At 44.5% G+C, this 17906-nt stretch overlaps 1 protein-coding gene across 1 annotated transcript in view; it reads right to left on the reverse strand.

Moving 5' to 3' along the window:
- The window catches only part of LOC119448568 (Down syndrome cell adhesion molecule-like protein Dscam2), a 287509-nt gene extending 271224 nt beyond the window's left edge, over window positions 1-16285 (reverse strand). The window contains exon 1 of the mRNA XM_049665471.1: window positions 16085-16285. The gene's annotated coding sequence lies outside the window, so the exon portion shown is untranslated. The remainder of the gene's footprint in view (window positions 1-16084) is intronic.
- Window positions 16286-17906: the final 1621 nt, after the last annotated feature.

Here is a 17906-nt window from a genome sequence, read left to right on the forward strand (position 1 = left end):
GTCCTGTCTTTCTCTCGCACAGAGAGAGAGAGAGATGGTGTGGAAGGCAGGGAGGTTAACCAGATGTTAGAATCCGGTTTACTACCCTGCTATGGGTTAGAGAAATAGGAGTTAGAAAAAGGACAGAGAGAGAGTGAGAAAGAAATGAATGCAAAAAAAAAAAAATCGCACACGCCGGAAGAGCGTTCTAATCACAGTCGGTCAGATAGGCCGGTGGCTCGCAAGAAGCGCAGAAGCGCCTGGACGGCATTCTTCTGTGACGTTAAGTCCAGTCTGTGGTGGAGAATTTTTCTTCTGACAGATGCCGGTCGTCCGATTGGTTGAACGCGTTGCTGAGAGATTGTCTCTGCGTACTCTACTGCGGGCAGTCGCACAAAATTTGTACAATCAATTCTTCGGTGTCGCAATGGTCACAGGCTGCGCTGTCGTCCATTCCTCTGCGGAACGCATACGCAACACCCAACCATAATCGGCACAAAAGGGTTGCGTCTCCTCGGCGAAGCCTTGATGGTGCTCGAAGGCTTAGGGTTGGGTCCAGAGAGTATAAGCGAGCATGCTTGAAGTGCGATTCATTCCATTGTGACCTTGTGCGTTGGCGAGCAAGCACGCGTAGCTTCCGTGCAGCGTCAGTCCTAGAAAGTGGTATGGGCCGTTGGTGATCTTCTTTATGAGCTGTGCGGGCAGCTTGATCGGCCCGTTCATTGCCTATAATTCCTCACTGACTTGGAAGCCACTGAAAAGTAATTTCTTGCCCTATCTCAGTCAGATTTTGAAATGCCTCGGCAATCTGAAAGACCAACTGCTCGTGTGGACCGCGGCGTAAAGGTGATAGTAGAGACTGCAGAGCCACCTTTGAGTCACAGAAAATTGTGCATTTGTGTGTCACTTGATCACTAATGAATTGGAGTGCGTTACAAAGCTCTGCTGCCGTCGATGTTGTGACGTGAGACGTCTTGAATTTAACAGTTGTGCCCAGCATTGGTATCACAACTGCTGCGGTAGAGCTGTTTGGCAGGACGGATCCGTCGGTGTATGGGCAGAGTATTGGTACTTCTCGTACAACAGAAGTAAGACGAGCTGTTTAAGGGCTGGTGATGACAGCTTTGCTTTCTTCTGGATGCCAGGTATTGTCAGGTTGATATTTGGCTTGCGCACAAAGGCGCACAACAACTATGCAGAAAACATCGACGGTGATTTAGAACGTAACAAAATAGCCGAATGCTCCTAGAAAGCTATTCGCTTTGCTAAAATAACGATGCGCTTGAAGTCGTATGTCTCTTCCAGTTAGGGCATTTAGGTAGCGTACGTTGTTTTAAGCTTAGCTTTATAGGCTCACTTGTGTCGGGGTTGGTGAACGCGTACGCGTTACCATCATCAGCATTGGCTCGAGCGTCGTTGTCTTCTTCCGTAGCTGGCTCGTTGGCGCCCCTCGGGTTGCGCTCGTGCACGGCACGCGCTCGTGTCACTGCTCCCGCATTCGTCGTCACCGTCTTCTGCCACAGCTGGCTCCGTTGCCGCTCATCATTGCAGCATATAATTTAACTTTTCTGTCGTCATAATGAGGAGGCCGCGATTACGGGGGTATGTGCCATTGCTTAAGGGGGTATGATCCATTCATTGTCTTACGCGATGGGCAGATTTAATTTTGAGGTAATTTAATTTCGAAGAATCGCAAGTAGCAATGGGCGGACGAATGTGGCTAACCACGCGCCGAGCTAACTCGAGACATCGAACGCAAGTGACAACAACGACGAGCAGATAATCGTACAACGCAATGGAAGGAAAAGTTGCACCAAAGGGAAGAAAAAGTAGAAGGAAAGGAAAGGACAAGTAGTAAGAAATGGAAGGGAAAGTAGTAGGGAAGAGAAGGAAAAGTAGTAGGTCAGGTACACACACGACAATCTCCGCTTACCCCCATTTTCTCGAAAGGGGAAGGGTTGGTGATCTTATTGCACCGCATTGCGTAATTTGTGAGAAGAGAGCCGTTGACCTGCACATCTATGGCGATAATATTAACAAAGCGCTCCACCTCAGCATAGAAACATTCAGGTGCCTCGAAGCTCTCGCACGAGAGCACGTGCTCTTTGCATTGGCGCATCGGCACCTTTGTATCGGTAGTGAATGTCAGACCACCGACCACCAACCACCTAACACCAACCACCGACTACCAAAGAAAGCTATTCGCATAATATCTGTACCATATCTAGCTATATATGGCTAGGGCACGTATTTCCACAGCATATCGTGTACTGGACAGACCCCAACTTGCTGCTGCAACTCCTTTCAGTCGCAGTTTCATGCGAACAGCCATTAGCGGCTGGTTTTATTTTTTTCGTCTATAATAAATCTTATTTCGTCTCATAGATTAGAAGATACTTGGCTCGCCAATCATCGATTCCTGGACGACCTCGTTGAAACCTGTAGGTCCATTAGGGTAAGCGATGAAGTCGCACATGTATAAATACCTCATGACTTACGGTTCGGTATTAGGCGATGTATGCAGCGTTTTTACTTTGTTTCTAAGCACTCCCGATGCGATATAAGATTCCAGTACAGCGTACTGATGAATCATTCTTTGGTTCAGCTGTGACTGGCAAGCACAGGTTGCCCAGAAAGGTTTTGTATTGATTGCGGCATGAATTCGTATCCATTATGCATAGTTTCCACGCTGTTCGTATTAGGTACAACGTTTTACGAGATATTTATCACCAGAACACGCCACGGAACAGCACAACTTCGTGCTGCGGGCGGGATAAGGGGCCGGCCCAAACCTACTAGGTAATACATCATAGTCATTCGGTTAAACCATGAACAATATTACTTAAACAGACAACATACAATCATAAAAAAGAAAATATGGTCTGTTAACTAGGCCCATTTTCTCGGCAAATGATCAGCGTATGGTCGCCGTCACGGTAAACATAAATTTTTATCTCTAGAGTGACCCTTAACTGCGTGAAGTAGAAAGAGTAATGTAAAGCGTTCACGGTCACCCTCATGCGGTGGATCGTACCTTATTTCTATGTGAACAAAAATGGCCGTCTGAGAGGTTAACAAAATTGAAGGACGTAGGTTTTATAGATGTGTCTTCTCTAGTTGGCAGAATGAATGTAGCGGCGGATAGTACCTATAGTACCTGACGGACCCAGTATGCAACCGCTTAAATATTTTAAAATGTGAGAAGAAAAATAACAGTGCGTTCGAATGATTACAAAGAAAAAAACATCTCTGACACAAAGCAATTAAGTGTCGAACAGCATACATTATTCATCCGTGCTGGCATTGCGTTTATCAAAAACTGAACTCTGCATCCACTGTTGACCTCTTGCTTACCACCCTTACCTTTATCACCCTTACCATTAATAATGGTAAGGGTGATTGCAAAGCCTCCACGCTTTGCAATTTATTCACTGGCCAGTAGCAAATCAGAATCAAGTCTGGTTAACTTCAATGCCTTTTGTCCCCTCCCCCAACACTTCTTTTTCTCTCCCAAAATTATTTGCCTATTTTAGCGAGTGAAGCTAGAGCAAAGAACAGGCCTTGTCTGTTTAGGATAGGCTTTGTAAATTTGTATTGAAATATTTCAACGGCATGACTTTCACTACGCCGCGCTTCACATCTTTTACAAGCCGTAATCGTTCGTCTTGCACTGACCAAAGGGTTCCTCCTGCAGTTGACCACTGCGAAAGCAGTGCTTTTAAACGACTAGCTAATTACGATGAATAGCTGTCTTTGCCGGCAATCTGAGAGGTAATTCCATTTGACTTCGCACAACCTCCCCGCTTAACCTTCCTTGACACCTCGTCACTTTGAACGCGAATAGCCAGCGCCCTTCGTATCATGTGATTAGTGAAAGCGACCGTCGGTTGTTTGTTTCGTTAGCCAAATGTATGCGATGCGCATTTGAGTGAGGTGTTAGCCGAATTGCCGGAAGCTGCAGGACAGAAAACGTGAGCAACGGTCGCCGTTAACACTACGCTTAAACGTTGCAGGGGTCAGTCATCGCGCTTAAAAAAAAGAAAAAAAAATGAAAAATGAAGAGGACGTATGGCATTTCGTACTCCTCATCGCTCTTTTAGCTACCTATATTAGATTAGAATAGAAACGGCATGAGATGGCAGTTTGTTTAATACATCCCTCCCGACTCTATACTGAAAAGCTGGCTTTTCCGCATAAAGGAAGTTTGTGAGGGAAAGCAAAACGCGCAACGCAACTGACAGATCGCAGGAATCGCAACTGGCGCTTTGAGAAGCTTATTAATCCAAAAACTTCTTCTTTCAGGATGAATTTTTAACCACTGTACAGAAAAAATCAAAATTTAATAAATCAGACATTACCTGCCTCATCCGCTTGGCAATTCTCGCCACTTGAAGGAGGGCCGGGAGAAAAGCGAGAACTGCTTGCCGTATTCATGGACAAGTGTAAAGACTACGTTACCAATGGACGCACTTATGTATACGATACTCTTAGCTTAACGAACGCTTACTTATTAAGAGTATTGTGTCTTTTAATTCTTACCGCAGCTGGCTCATCGATGCCCAGGTGAAAGGTCTATATATTCCATGCTACCACAGCCTGCACATATAATGCTGATCCCGTGAGCTGGAGACATTCTCACGCTTGGGTTTATGTTCCAATGTCATCAGTACTCACGCGAAACGTGAATACTAGAGCATTGGAAGGATAGTAAGTGCGCGGCCTGCCATGGCTAAGCACGTTTCTATGGAGCGTTCATGCGCAGCTTGAGCAAGAACAACCTTTCCGCGGCACGTGACCTTTACCTCTCCTTGTGGATGGAGGTTAAGAGGGGGTAGAACACGAATTAAATCACAGCTGACAAATTGACACTTCGTTTGTCCTTCATTAAACATTGTTAATTAGCTTGCGTGCCAATCTATATGCTTCCTTTTCTTCTATCGAATTGAAGGTGTTTCAAGACCGGAAAGAATTTTCTACGAAACCATTTGCTTCAAAGAAAAGCATTTTTTAGCTCGTAGGTACAAAATCTAACTGCGGTACCTGGCAACCGGGATAGTTCTGAACAAGGCACTGCTTTTACAGTAAAAGTCAACTAGCGGTGAACCACCACATGCGACAAGCGAAGCACTGATATCGATAGCAAAGTATTAGACAACTACACGAAGTAAGTTTAGTAGATTCATCGGCCGTGCAGACTACAGTCAACAATCGCCTAATAATTCAATTAAAAATCACCGTGTCACACGCGCACAGGCAAGCACGAACAGATCTTACTCGATGCCCATGAACACTCGCTGTCACAACGCTGGCGTGATGGAGAGCGCCGGCATCCGGGAGGGAATGCTTCGTGCTGCCTCTCACTTCACCGCGCAACGGAAACTTGAGATTACTTGACTTAATTGCCGACAAAATACTGCGCGCGGGCCGCGTATGCGCTGAGGCACACGGACAATCACGCGCAGCCAATGTCAGGCTAGAGGAAGAGACGCGCGCTCAACCTGCCCTCCATGGTCCACCTCTAGCTCACGCTTGATCACATGACTGCGCGCTCAGCCCCGCTTGCCCATGTGACTTTCAACAATAGGCGCGTCGGAAAGCAGCGTCAATCAAGCCACCATTCTTCTCTGCTAACCCTCGCACGCTGTCGCTTGCACCCACATCATATGGCGCGTGGCGCGCCACGGGATCTTATCGCAATTGGATTTTATACGAAACGTCCCGGCGACGGTGAAAATGTGACTTGAGTGATCATATAATTGCTATTGCAATGTAATGTTAAGTTTTAGTCCTATGAATTCAGTAAACTGCCCTAAATTTAGATGACCGTAATCACAGCTTGCTCGAATCATTCGTCACGTGCTTCAACTCCCACGGGAAGGTTTTTTTCTTCTCTTTTTTATATAAATTACATTGACAGAGATTTTGACCTCTGGTGTTGTCGCTCCCCTTAAATTTCTCTAAGCTCACTCTGTGCGCCCTCTGTCGAAACTCGACAATTTAAGGCGCGTGCCCCGCAGCGTAGAGCAACTACTGTTTCGAAATCCACTACTTGCGCTGCGCCCGAAGCCTAATGAGCTGGCTGCCTGCTCAATCATTAGAAAGCTACAAACTTTTCTACCCTGCTAGCTTCTGCAGCAGCCTTGATTTGCACGTAGCTGCTTTCTCTACTTTCTTTTTTTCTGTTTCCGAAACTCGTATTAAAATGTCGCGATTGCGTATGCGAGTATGCAGAAAAAACGAAAAAATTCCCGAGCGATGAACTATGGACACAATTCTCCAGAGTGGAGTACGGAGCTATTTCATTTTTCTTTAATACAGACGCCAAAAAAGAGGGGTACTCTCATTTTACTCTGCGAAAAAGAATGAACAGGCACGCATGATTAAGCCCGAGAATCTCGAAGCGTTTGGACGGTGTGCCAACTGCAGCTATCGATTGAACAGCGAGGACAATGCGAAGCAAAAGAGAGATCAAATAATAATATTAGTATTTTTTTCACGGTAGTGACAGATCCAGTAGCCGAAATGGGCGGTTTTCAATCACGTTCATCTTGTGATGTCAATCGATTAAAAATATATTATTCAGCGCAGTACGCTTCGTGCCACCTCGCTTAGAGAGATACGTACGTTTAAGATCCTATCTTTTTCAAGAAAAAAAAATCTTAATATTCTCAGCAGGAGGTTGTAGATTCGTATATATGTGAAATAAACGAAACCTTGTAATGAATAAAGAATAAATACAAAACTGACTTATTATTCTGTCCTTTCTGAACGTGCGCTTGTTTACACTGCTGTAGTTGCTACGCTTAGAACGAGACAAACAGACATGCCGGCTAATAAACGTATATTGCGCCGATTGGCGTATAGCAGTAAAATTCCTAAGTAAGATTATTTTTACTGCTTTGCTAGTAATGGGACTGAAATTGCCACATTACTGTTTCATTTCCGCCCACACACACCAGGTACACACATAGCCAGCTTCTGTTTATTATATATAAAGCGTGTTTCAGCGAACACTTCCAAAAATTCTTAACGGTTGCCTGTGGCAGATAGCACAATTCTAGTTCATGAGCTGGTCTACTCGAAGAGGCGGACATTACTTGTACAAGAAATTGAAATGCATAATAGAATATTTACAGAAATTCACTAATTAAATTTTTAACTAATTACCTGATGGCCCATATTTCAATTTACAAAATGTAGCCGTGGAGTTCGCAAGGCGGATTCACTTGGAACGAATTCTCGGGGTGACACCAGTTTCGAGATATTAATTCCCGAACTTTGCGGAGAAATGGATTGGCGTTCCAATTAGGTTCTTAACAAAACGTCGCTTTATACATTGAAGCACAAAATTAACTGGAACGCCAATGCATTTCTCCGCAAAGTTCGTGAATTAATATCTCGAAACTGGTGTCAACCCGAGAATTAATTCTAAGTGGATCCGTCTTGCGAACTCCACGGCTACAATTTGTAAATTGCAATTAGGGCCATTAGGCTATTAGTTAAAAACTTAATTAGTGAACTTTTTGTTATTTAGTCGATTATGCATTTCAATTTTTTGTGCAAGTAATGTCCGCCTCTTCGAGTAGACCAGCTCATTAACTAGAATTGGGCTATCTGCCACAGGGAACCTTAAATAAATTTTGAAAGTATTCGCTGAAACACCCTGTATATAAAGGGTACATTAGCTTTTACGACGACACTGCTACAGAATGCAAGTATCTTGTGTTATCTACTTCATTGAAAGCTTTATAATTGACAGACAACTTCTAGCTTTTGATACAGTACACTACAGCTAAAAAGCAGAGTAAAGGGCATTGGAGAAAAAAGAAAAAGAAAACATACTAGCACCTAAAAACCGGTCTATGCCAGTTCCGTGTGGTATGCAAATTACAGAAAAAACCAGTAACCCCCATGAACGTAAATTTAAGCCTTGTGAAAGACAGATAACACTGTACCATTGCGTATGATTTTTTAATCAGAGCTTTATTGGAGAGAAAATTGAGATGGGCGGGGGGTGAATAAAAAAATGCGTTTTCATCTGAAATATGTGATGAGAGAGAGAAGCAAAAAGCAATGTCAAGGATACGTTTTATACTGGCCAATTTTCCAGCATAATCTGCTCAGTAAAACCTGTAACGACAGTTGCATTGCTACGTCACGGCACCATGACCAGGCAAAGGTTTTACGCTCGTGTGTCATTTCTTTCTTATTTGTCATGAACGTAGGTAGGCTGAATACGTTGTCTACAAGGCGGCCATGCCACACGCTGACTGTGCTGCTGGTTCAGCACCTATGTGAACTGCTCCGAGCAAATCCTGATACGTTTTTCTAGGAGAGACGGTTCAACGATAGTGTGTTATCTCGCACGGCGTGCTCACAACATGCAATTTGAACCGACGTGGAGCAGCAGCACACATTATCTGAACTTATGACCCAATGCGTGATTTTCGTATGCCGTGTTGACTTGGTAGGTGTGATCAGGCATGCATACACCTTATTCGTCTGAACGTTGCCTGTGCAAACTACTTCTTGCCTAAAAATTGAGCACGTAGAATCGTCTCAGTGCCCTGCGTGCAATGTACAAGAGGGCACAGCACACTTAATTTGCAATTGCAACCTATGCACTCCAATGAACCGTCCTAACGATAGCGCTAAATGTACCTCAGGATGCACATCTTAAGGTGCAACACGTACTTGGACCGTGGACCAGTGCCACTTGCGCGTCTCGCGCCATGAATGCGCTCCTAACTTTTCTGAGACGCACTGGTCTCAACAAGACACTTTAACATTGTAGGTATTTGATGTCATGTGTCAGTTATGTTCATGTTAAGTGTCGTATCACATGTGTGTATTTTTTTAATTTATCATCGCGTTCGCCTGCAGTAGCATGCTAGATGGGCTGCCAGGCAAGCTTATTCAGTTTTCGTCAAAGAAACCCCCGCCTCTCAATCTCTGTCTCTAGCTACGTGAACTATCGGCCTACAGACTGCGACCCCACATGCCGAGCTACTGCAACCGATTGGCGGTACGAAGTTTTAAAGAAGAGGTTTCGTTTTCGGAAACATGCGAATAAAATTGCGGTTTTGATGTCGGCAATCAATGCACATTATATCTGCCTCATAGATTCTAACGCGAGGGCGATCGCTAAGAGATCGGGTACTTTATGGCATGGATGCGCTGTACAATCACTGGCGATTGATTAATTGTTGCATGTAGACGCATCTAGAGCTCAGGAGATCTCTATACGCTCATATCGTAGCAGCCCCATGCAGACACACCGCCGCCACACGGCATCATGTCTAATGTGCGCAGCACGTCAACACACAAAGGACGGAAAGGCACGACGGAGACAAGCGCTGACGGCGAACTTTTCGAACGAAACTTCTCGCATTTTTATAGTGTTCTGGGCGTACTAAACACGGTAATTGTATGGAGGCAGCTCCCAGACAAAGCAAATACGAGAAGTTTTTCAGGGATCACAGGCGTAAAAATTGGTACTAGCACAAATTTTGCGACATCCTAATACTTAAAACAGCAACGGTGTAACAAAGGTGTAGCAAAGGTGTAAACAGCAACGGAGGTGTTAAAACAGCAATATTTTGGCAATTATGCAAGATTTCTAAAAAAAACGCAGTTGTAATTGTTTTACTTTTTCCTCATCCAGAAAAAAAAGGCACCTGTCTATCCCAATGAATGGCAAAAATATTCTACCGGTTAACATGGTTTGAAGCGGCCGTCGAGAACGAAGACCTGTCAGATAAAAAAAAATCATTTATTTTAATAAATGACTCAGCCTATCATACTTGAGACAACAACAAAGTTACGGCTGAATCCATCTTAACATTATTGTCGACGATAATGTGATTAGCATTCAAGGAATGTAGCGACACACCATACTGCTGAAGTTACGTTTATTGGTTATCCGTAATGGTCATTCTGAGAGAGACAGAGCTAGAGAGAGAAACAGAAGAACGGAGAGGCGGGGAAGGTTAACCAGACGCCCGTTCAGTTTACTACCGTACACTGGGAGAAGGAGATATATGAATGAAAAGAAAAAGTCATTCTGAGTCATTGTGAGACTATGTTTGCTTGGGCTATATGCTATATATATCAGGTTTCCGGTATCAGTCCCCATTGCTTTGTCACTCGCTTGCCAAAGTCGCCAATGAGCATGTTGGCATGACGATGACTGTATGACGATGACACATTGCCGACGAGCATCCCGACCATGAGCATTTTACGACAGTAATATGACAGTATGGCGTGATGATGGCACTATGACCAGAGTCGCATGGCGAAGCTAGAATGACGACAACGGAATGACTACGACGGCATCATCATAACGCTATGACAACGAATTCATGACCACGTTGGCGTGAAGACTACCGCAGAACGAGAGCCCGATGACAACGCTGGGATGACGAAGAAAGAACAACTACGACGGTATAACGACCGAGCGGCGCAAGCTATAGATAACTTAGGTTGGATTAGATAGATAGATAGATAGATAGATAGATAGATAGATAGATAGATAGATAGATAGATAGATAGATAGATAGATAGATAGATAGATAGATAGATAGATAGATAGATAGATAGATAGATAGATAGATAGATAGATAGATAGATAGATAGATAGATAGATAGGAACAAAACGCCTGAAGGAGGCAAATAATGCTAATCACATTTATATTCCGGTAACATACGAAGATGCTCTCGTAGACCAGGGCAATAAAGTAATCGAAACAAGGTTAAACAGGTCAATTAGTTTCCGATATTTTTTCTCCGATAAAGCTGCCGTGCGAAAGAAAGAGGGAGCCAGCGCATAGCTAAGTGGCTGGGGTGAATTGATGTTAAACTAAGCCTGCTACGTAGGCCGGTTTCTTTTCCAACGAACACTTGTATAGCCTACACAGGCGCCGCGTGTACACATTGATTCATCTCGCTCTTACCTTGTTCAGTGTATTCGTTATTCTCCCTCACTACAGTGGATTTAATTACGATTAGACTTTTTTTTTTCAGTTTACTTGCTTTCACCTCCTAACGAATGAAAGTGCATGGTCAGGACACAACCTGGCTCCTTAATTTGCCTAATGGCTTCCGGCGCCGATAACTAAAAAGCTGGCATATATTATTCGTGTGTTGCTTTAAAAAAACTGCTCTTCAGAGCACGAGACAGACGTGGGAGCCGGTACAAAGAAAGACGGAATCTTTCCACTTGTTTGAGGAATAACTTGTTTCCACTAACTTAAGTCTACTGACAAAAAGTGTAGCTCGGTTTGATCAATCATTAATTCATTGGGAACTCTACTCTTCTCAGGAGAAGGCGGTGACGCTGCCGCACATCGACGGGACAAAAGCTTAAAAAAGAAAAATTTAGTTCTGGGCTTTCACGCGCCAAAGATACAATCTGATCATGAGGCACGCCGTAATGGGAGACTCCGCATGAATTTTGATCACCTGGGATTGGTTGATGTGCACGCAGACCGAAGTACACGAGTGTTCTGGCATTTCGCCCCCAATCTAAATGTGACCGCGGTGGCGGGATTCGAACCCGTGACCTCGAGCTCAGCCACGCAACGCCATTGCCACCGGGCCACGACGGCGGATCAGGACAAAAGCTGAGGTTATTCGAATACCTTGCTGCACTCATAAGCGTAATTGGGTTCGTTTCGAGGCCGTCGAGCACTACACAAATCTACGTAAAGAATGTAGACAAGTGAAATCGTTCAATGTACACTCTAAGAAAGACGGTACTGATAATAGAGGCGCGTACTTTTGCATCTTAAAGACAACCGATGTTCTTTACTTATTGGCAATATGCACCCGAATTTCCATGCTCTGAATTTATTTCTCCAGCTGCAGTCAAGCCTTTCTAGAGCGTATGCAAAGCAATGCAATACAGGAAGGGAAACTTTTTGACCACTCTTCTTCTTCTATACTGAGAATATATATATATATATATATATATATATATATATATATATATATATATATATATGCTTTCTTCATGAATACTGGCAATGCTTGTTTGGCTACTCCAGGGCCAGTACTCAGAAGCTCTCAGGCTATGGAATAGTTCGTAAGAGCAAATTTCAACTATTCTTGGGTATTGTTGCCAAGGCAAACATTAGATGAAGATTGTCAATGAGAAAATTGTAGAGCGACATGATAAACTCCTGATACAGCTTTCTGTCGCTCAATACGTGCGACATAAAAGTTTTTTTTTTTTTCGAGCGTGAAAGATGCCCGCGAATACACGCGAAAACGTGCCTCGTGCGGCCAGTCGCGCGGTAATCTTGCGTGTATTCGCGGGCTTCTTTCACGCTCAGAAAAACACTTTTATGTCGCACGTATTGAATGAATGAATGGTTTTTATTTCTTTTAACATTGAAAAAGAGGAGACAGGACAAAAAGCTGAGGTACAGCTTGACGAGGGTCCCGCCCCCTTATACGTTTGACAGCAGAGCACTGCCGAAACATTACGAAAAATGCAACACTTGCAACAAAGTAATATTGGAAACAAAATGCACTTTCAACAAAAAGAAAATCTAGTATAAAATTACACATATATACTTATACATATATACTTATATTCACATAGAATTTCGAATTTATACCTATATACACGCATGCAGATACAGACCATATGCACAAGCAATGCACACAGATCTATATACATGTATGTAAATGTGTACTATCACGCACTCATGACTGCAATATGTAAACAAAACTGTTATGACATACTAGTCTATTTGGCATAACTGACTGAATAGTCTTATTTCGTTATGGGAATTGCATAAAGGATTAAAGTCTTCCTGTGCGAGCTGATTAAGCAGAATGGGTACTGTATGTGTTAATGATTGTTTATCGTAATTGGTCCGAGGTGTGCGGACGTGCCATTCCTCTTTATGCCTAGTATCACGGATGCTACGGTTTGCTTTTAAATAGGCCAGAGAAAACACAATAGCCTGTTGAGCGACAGAAAGCTGTATCGGGAGTTTATCATGCCGCTCTACAATTTTCTCATTGACACTTTTCATTTAATTATAATATTTGTGAATCTGGATAATTAATTATGAGTAATTAACTAATCAGGCGGAATGCAAAATTTAGTCTGAGTATACCCAAGCGACAGAAAACAACATTACCTTGGTTCTTTCCAGCTACGTAGCCATTTGCATATTTTTAAACTTTGACGTAAGTTCACTGAAACACCCCGTACACATCTGCGACAACAGTCGCGAAACTTCACGAAACAATGTGAAATTTTCAACGCTTCATTTGCTCATTCGTCGTTTTTCTAATGTTTATCTATCGCCGTTTGCATTGCATGTGCCTAACGCATGCCTTTAATCGCATAAACGGAGCTTTCAGACAAAATTTGCGCAGTGACATTGACGAGGGGTTAATGGGGTAGCAAGATCGCGCGTTTTAAATACCGAGGAACGAGAAGAAAATATCGCCTTACATGTCCGGGGCTTTAGGCTTAGCGTGAAAAAGAAAATAATAAAAACTTGGCTGTGTGCCGCGGTGCACGAAAGCCATCAAAGTGATGTTCCCTCAGAATGGTTGGCTGGGAACAGCTGCTGTATAAAAGCGCTATCTGATGGTGAACATAATATACACGAGCTACGAGCGCGTTTCTAATTAACGCAACATGCAACGCTGCTCTCGTTACGTGCGATAGAAAGCGCGTTCTTTGGTCGATTAAGCCTAACCTTAATGCGAACAACATTGTCAGAGAGAAGCATCTTCAGTGACCTTGCTCTTGTAACATCGCGAGAAGATTGAACGTTATCTAAGCGTGCATTATTGCTCAACCAAACGATCTGAACTGTGAAGTTTGAACATCGCCGTATAGATGAAGAAAGTAATGATAATCAATCTCCGCGATTAAGTCTCGGATAACTGTTACAGCAAGGTGAAAACGTGCTTTCAAGATAAGGGCTAAGCGAGTAAAGGTAATTATACGTTTCGCCATCTTCTGCTTCCGTTAAATCAAAGGAATGTTTTCTTTTTGCCATAAAATAATGGCATGTCTGATGGCAATCAGAGTAACACGCTAGTGTGCTCGAGGTTCGTGCGTCAATTGTTGGTCGACGTAGCAGAAGCATTTTCTCTTCGTCTCGGTGTTAAATATTACGGGAGCAACGCTGGTCATGCAACAAAGGTATACATCCAAAAAGGTGGTATAGTTGTGAATACCCTCTCTTCTTGAACGCAGCGTGAAAGCACCGTTCTCTCTCGAAGTCGCAGCATTGTCGGGCGTCAATTTGTAGACCGAACGGGTAGCATGGAAATTAGCTCTCGCGCTGGTTATTGGGCAGAGAGCGTATCTTCCGGTGAAGTACTCGACGACGACAGAATATTCGAGCTCCATTCAACTCATCTCGGAAGCTTCCATGTGGGTCGCGTTTGTAACTACAGTTATAGCTTTTGAGCTCTTGAGCACCTAGATTGCTTCTGCATAAAGCAGAACGAGACAATTCCGGTGAAACTTGAGCGGCAGTGAAAGGCACACTAGTTTGCTGCGGTAAGGAATAAAAATGGAATAATATAGAACAGGTGCGAATTGTGGCATATTCCCATAGTACACTTCCATTGTCATCCAACAGAGATTCTGTACGGGTAAATCGCAGCTGGGTCGCAATGTTAAAACACAGGTAAATTTGATAGAACGACACGTATTTCTGGGGAGTAAATAAACACCACGCAATCACAATCACAACTGCGCTGCGACTTTAGCGAGTGGCACAACAGCACTTGTCGTGAAGAGTTGAAAGGTGACCAGACGACGGCGGTTCTTAGTTTGAACGCAGTTTAGTTGGGGGCAGAATTCTACAGAGGCACATCGAACAGCAAGCAGCCGCGTGCGAAACTTCGCACAGAGAATGGCTGCGCTTGCTTATCTGCTGTTTACGTTTCGCAGTTCAGACTAGATTTATTTGGTTGAGTGATACGTATAATACCATTAAAAAAAGATACGCGTAGTTTATTATAGGAAGCGGGCGCCATTGTTACATTCTGCACGACACCGGCGCCCGTATTCATAAACAGCTTTTACGCTAGAATTGTTCGTAAGGGCAAATGCGAGCAAATTCTAACGCTGCACGTTACAGCTATTATTGAAGGAAGCCGGCCAATGAAAAAGAGCACTTACGTAAGAAAAGCTTTGTGAATTATGACCCAGGTATATCGTTATATAACCTGTATGCAAGTTTCGGTAAGTATAGTATGGATAAACGAAATGGCCTTCCTTGAACTTTTCTAGACGGCTCAATAACGGAGCGCCGTTTACTGTTGACAACATCCTCCAGAAAAATACGTGAGGGGCTTAGTCGCTGCTCGCTGACATTCGTGAAATTACGACTTCAAACATGCTGAATTGTTGTTCCACGTTGTACGTTGATGAGATATTGTGGTCCCTCCAATACAGCAAAGAATAATTGGCCAAAATTAGGCCCTGCTGCTATGAAGTATAGCTGTGCTATACCAGCAGCGTCTTCGTACTTTAGTCACATCGGACAGAAAGACATTTCACCCCTTTTTTACGAGAATCGGCTTATTGTCTGAACACCAAGCAGAAATAGTTATATCCGAATATATCCCATCGTCAAATACACTACGTTATGCAGTGCCACATACTTTGTCGAACGCAGAAAAAGAAAAAGGCGACTTCCAGCATAGCTCGCCAAGAATTGGCGCTATAACCAGTGGTCGACCACAAAATTGCTCAACGCCGCGGATCTAAGCTGTACCAGATTTGGTGAATAAATTTACGAAAGATGATTTAACGACATGTCGCTGAGAAGTGAATTCAGTTTTCGGGCAAGCATGCGCTCTAAACCTTGATCAGTCTGCAGTCTGATCATGCGTCCACTGCATGCTCCTTCTTCAATGCCTCTCTTTCAAACACAGCGCAAGGCGACGATCTTCTTTCTCCAGCAACTGTTGCCTTGTCATTGGCTAATATTTAGTCTCACCACAATGCAACACGGTGACGGAGGCGCTGAAGCAGTCCACCGCGCTACCGATAACTATAATAGCTCGATGACAGCCCCTACCCGTGACGAGACACGAACGTACACGGAAGTACACTCACCTCCCAGTGACGTGGCTGCCTCAGCTTCGTGCAGAACTGGCACGTAAACAGCGACGAAACGCCGGCGATCCACCAGCACGCCGCGTGCTTCACCTCGCGCACGCACGCACGCCGGAACACCGGTTCGCGCCTTGGGCTGCGGCGGGAAAAAAAGGGGGCACCTTCGCTTCCCCACGCGGAGCACGCGGACTTCCGACTGGGGCTCCGACCTGGCACTCGCAGCTAGAGCCGACGGTCCGCCTGCCTGTCGGCAGCTCGCGAAAGGGCCGGTGTTCGTCGCCGCCTGGCGCCGCCTGTCGACGACGTCACGAACCCTCTCAGCGCCACTGGCTGGCTTCTCCGCTTCCACTTCTTTCGCGTCTCCCGTGGCGAGCTTTATTTCCTTTTTTGTTCTTCCTTATGGCTATTGTTTGTTTGCTGTTTGCCGCTGCGGTCGCTTCAGCTATTTCGCCCGCTTCTTCGCGCAACGCCAGCGAAGCGGGCGCTCGGTATCTCGCGCCGGCAGGCACAAAAAAGCCCCCAGCGCTCGCCGTCGCTTCGTCGCAAACCGCAATAAGCGAGAGGCCTCGCGAACGTATAGAAAGGGTTGCAGGAAGGCGGGAGGGAGGGAGTGAGTAACGTGGTCGTTCTTTACCCTAGGCCAACGGAGAGGGGACATGGAGGGGGTGGTTGGTCTCATTTGCGGCTACACGCCATACGGCCGCGGCCCAACTCGCTTTGCGCCAGCTCTGGAACGAAGCGTTCACGAAGCGAGTTAACGAGGGCTGATTTGAATCGTGCGCGCGTCGCCTCCTTTGCTGCTTTGGGTTTCTCTGTTACAAATTTGTGGCGAGCCACGGATTGACGTCTCGGGTTAAGTCATTCGAATCGAAATGCAAAGTGGTATCTACACCGGTTTCAAAGAGAAAGAGAGAAGGCAGGAGCAAATGCATTTAGAATAAGTCAAGTTGCTTTCATATGCGGCCTTGTCGAATTAAACCGACGCGATTTGTCAACCGAAGTCGCTCTTCTGATCTACGACTCTAATGATTTTAGTGGCGATTGTTGTTAGATGTACGGTCGCGAACAAAAGTTTAGAAACAAATCGTGCAGCGAAAAGTCGTTTTCTTTCGTTCTTCGCAGTTTGCGCATGCCGGCTGAAATCAAGTGGCTCAGCTTACCTGCGCGTGCTGGACTAATGCAAAGTATTGCAACGATTCCTCATCGTGAGGGAGTGCTATCTTTTTTTTTCTTTTTTCCTTATTTGATGCTGCCATGGTTTTCAAAATTTTGCTCGACAGTGTACCCTTATAGTGCTGGATTATTGAGACATCTCTGGACATATGCCGCGCATTTTGGGGGGATTGGTGCCCTCACTTCTTGGCGTCAGTGTACAATGCAAAAAATAAAATGAAATAGTGCAGAAACCATCGACGATGATTCTTAATGTAAGCAAATAGTCGAATGCTTCTACAAAGCTATTCGTCGTATTAAATAAATAATGTATTTGAAGGCGTGTATCGTTTCAGGCAGAATATTCAGTAAGCGTTTGTTGTTTCATTACAAAATTTGGAGAACATAACCAGTGCATGCGTACCGAAGGCGGAGCCCTCTCGTGCACCGCCACTGGGAGAGAGGGCGGCGAAAAGAGAGGAGAGCAATCCTCTCCTAGCGCTCCATCACATCATCTAAAGCTTCAGATGCCCCACATGTCTCGCGCCGCAGAACATGTCGAGAGGCCCGGGTATTACTTACAACTGTTGACAAAATGTTTATTTACAATATGTACAAAAATCACGATAGTGAACGTATATGCAAGACTATGTACGGCATATAATACAAT

This window comes from Dermacentor silvarum, chromosome 4 (genome assembly GCF_013339745.2).
Source record: "Dermacentor silvarum isolate Dsil-2018 chromosome 4, BIME_Dsil_1.4, whole genome shotgun sequence".
Lineage (NCBI taxonomy): Eukaryota > Metazoa > Arthropoda > Arachnida > Ixodida > Ixodidae > Dermacentor > Dermacentor silvarum.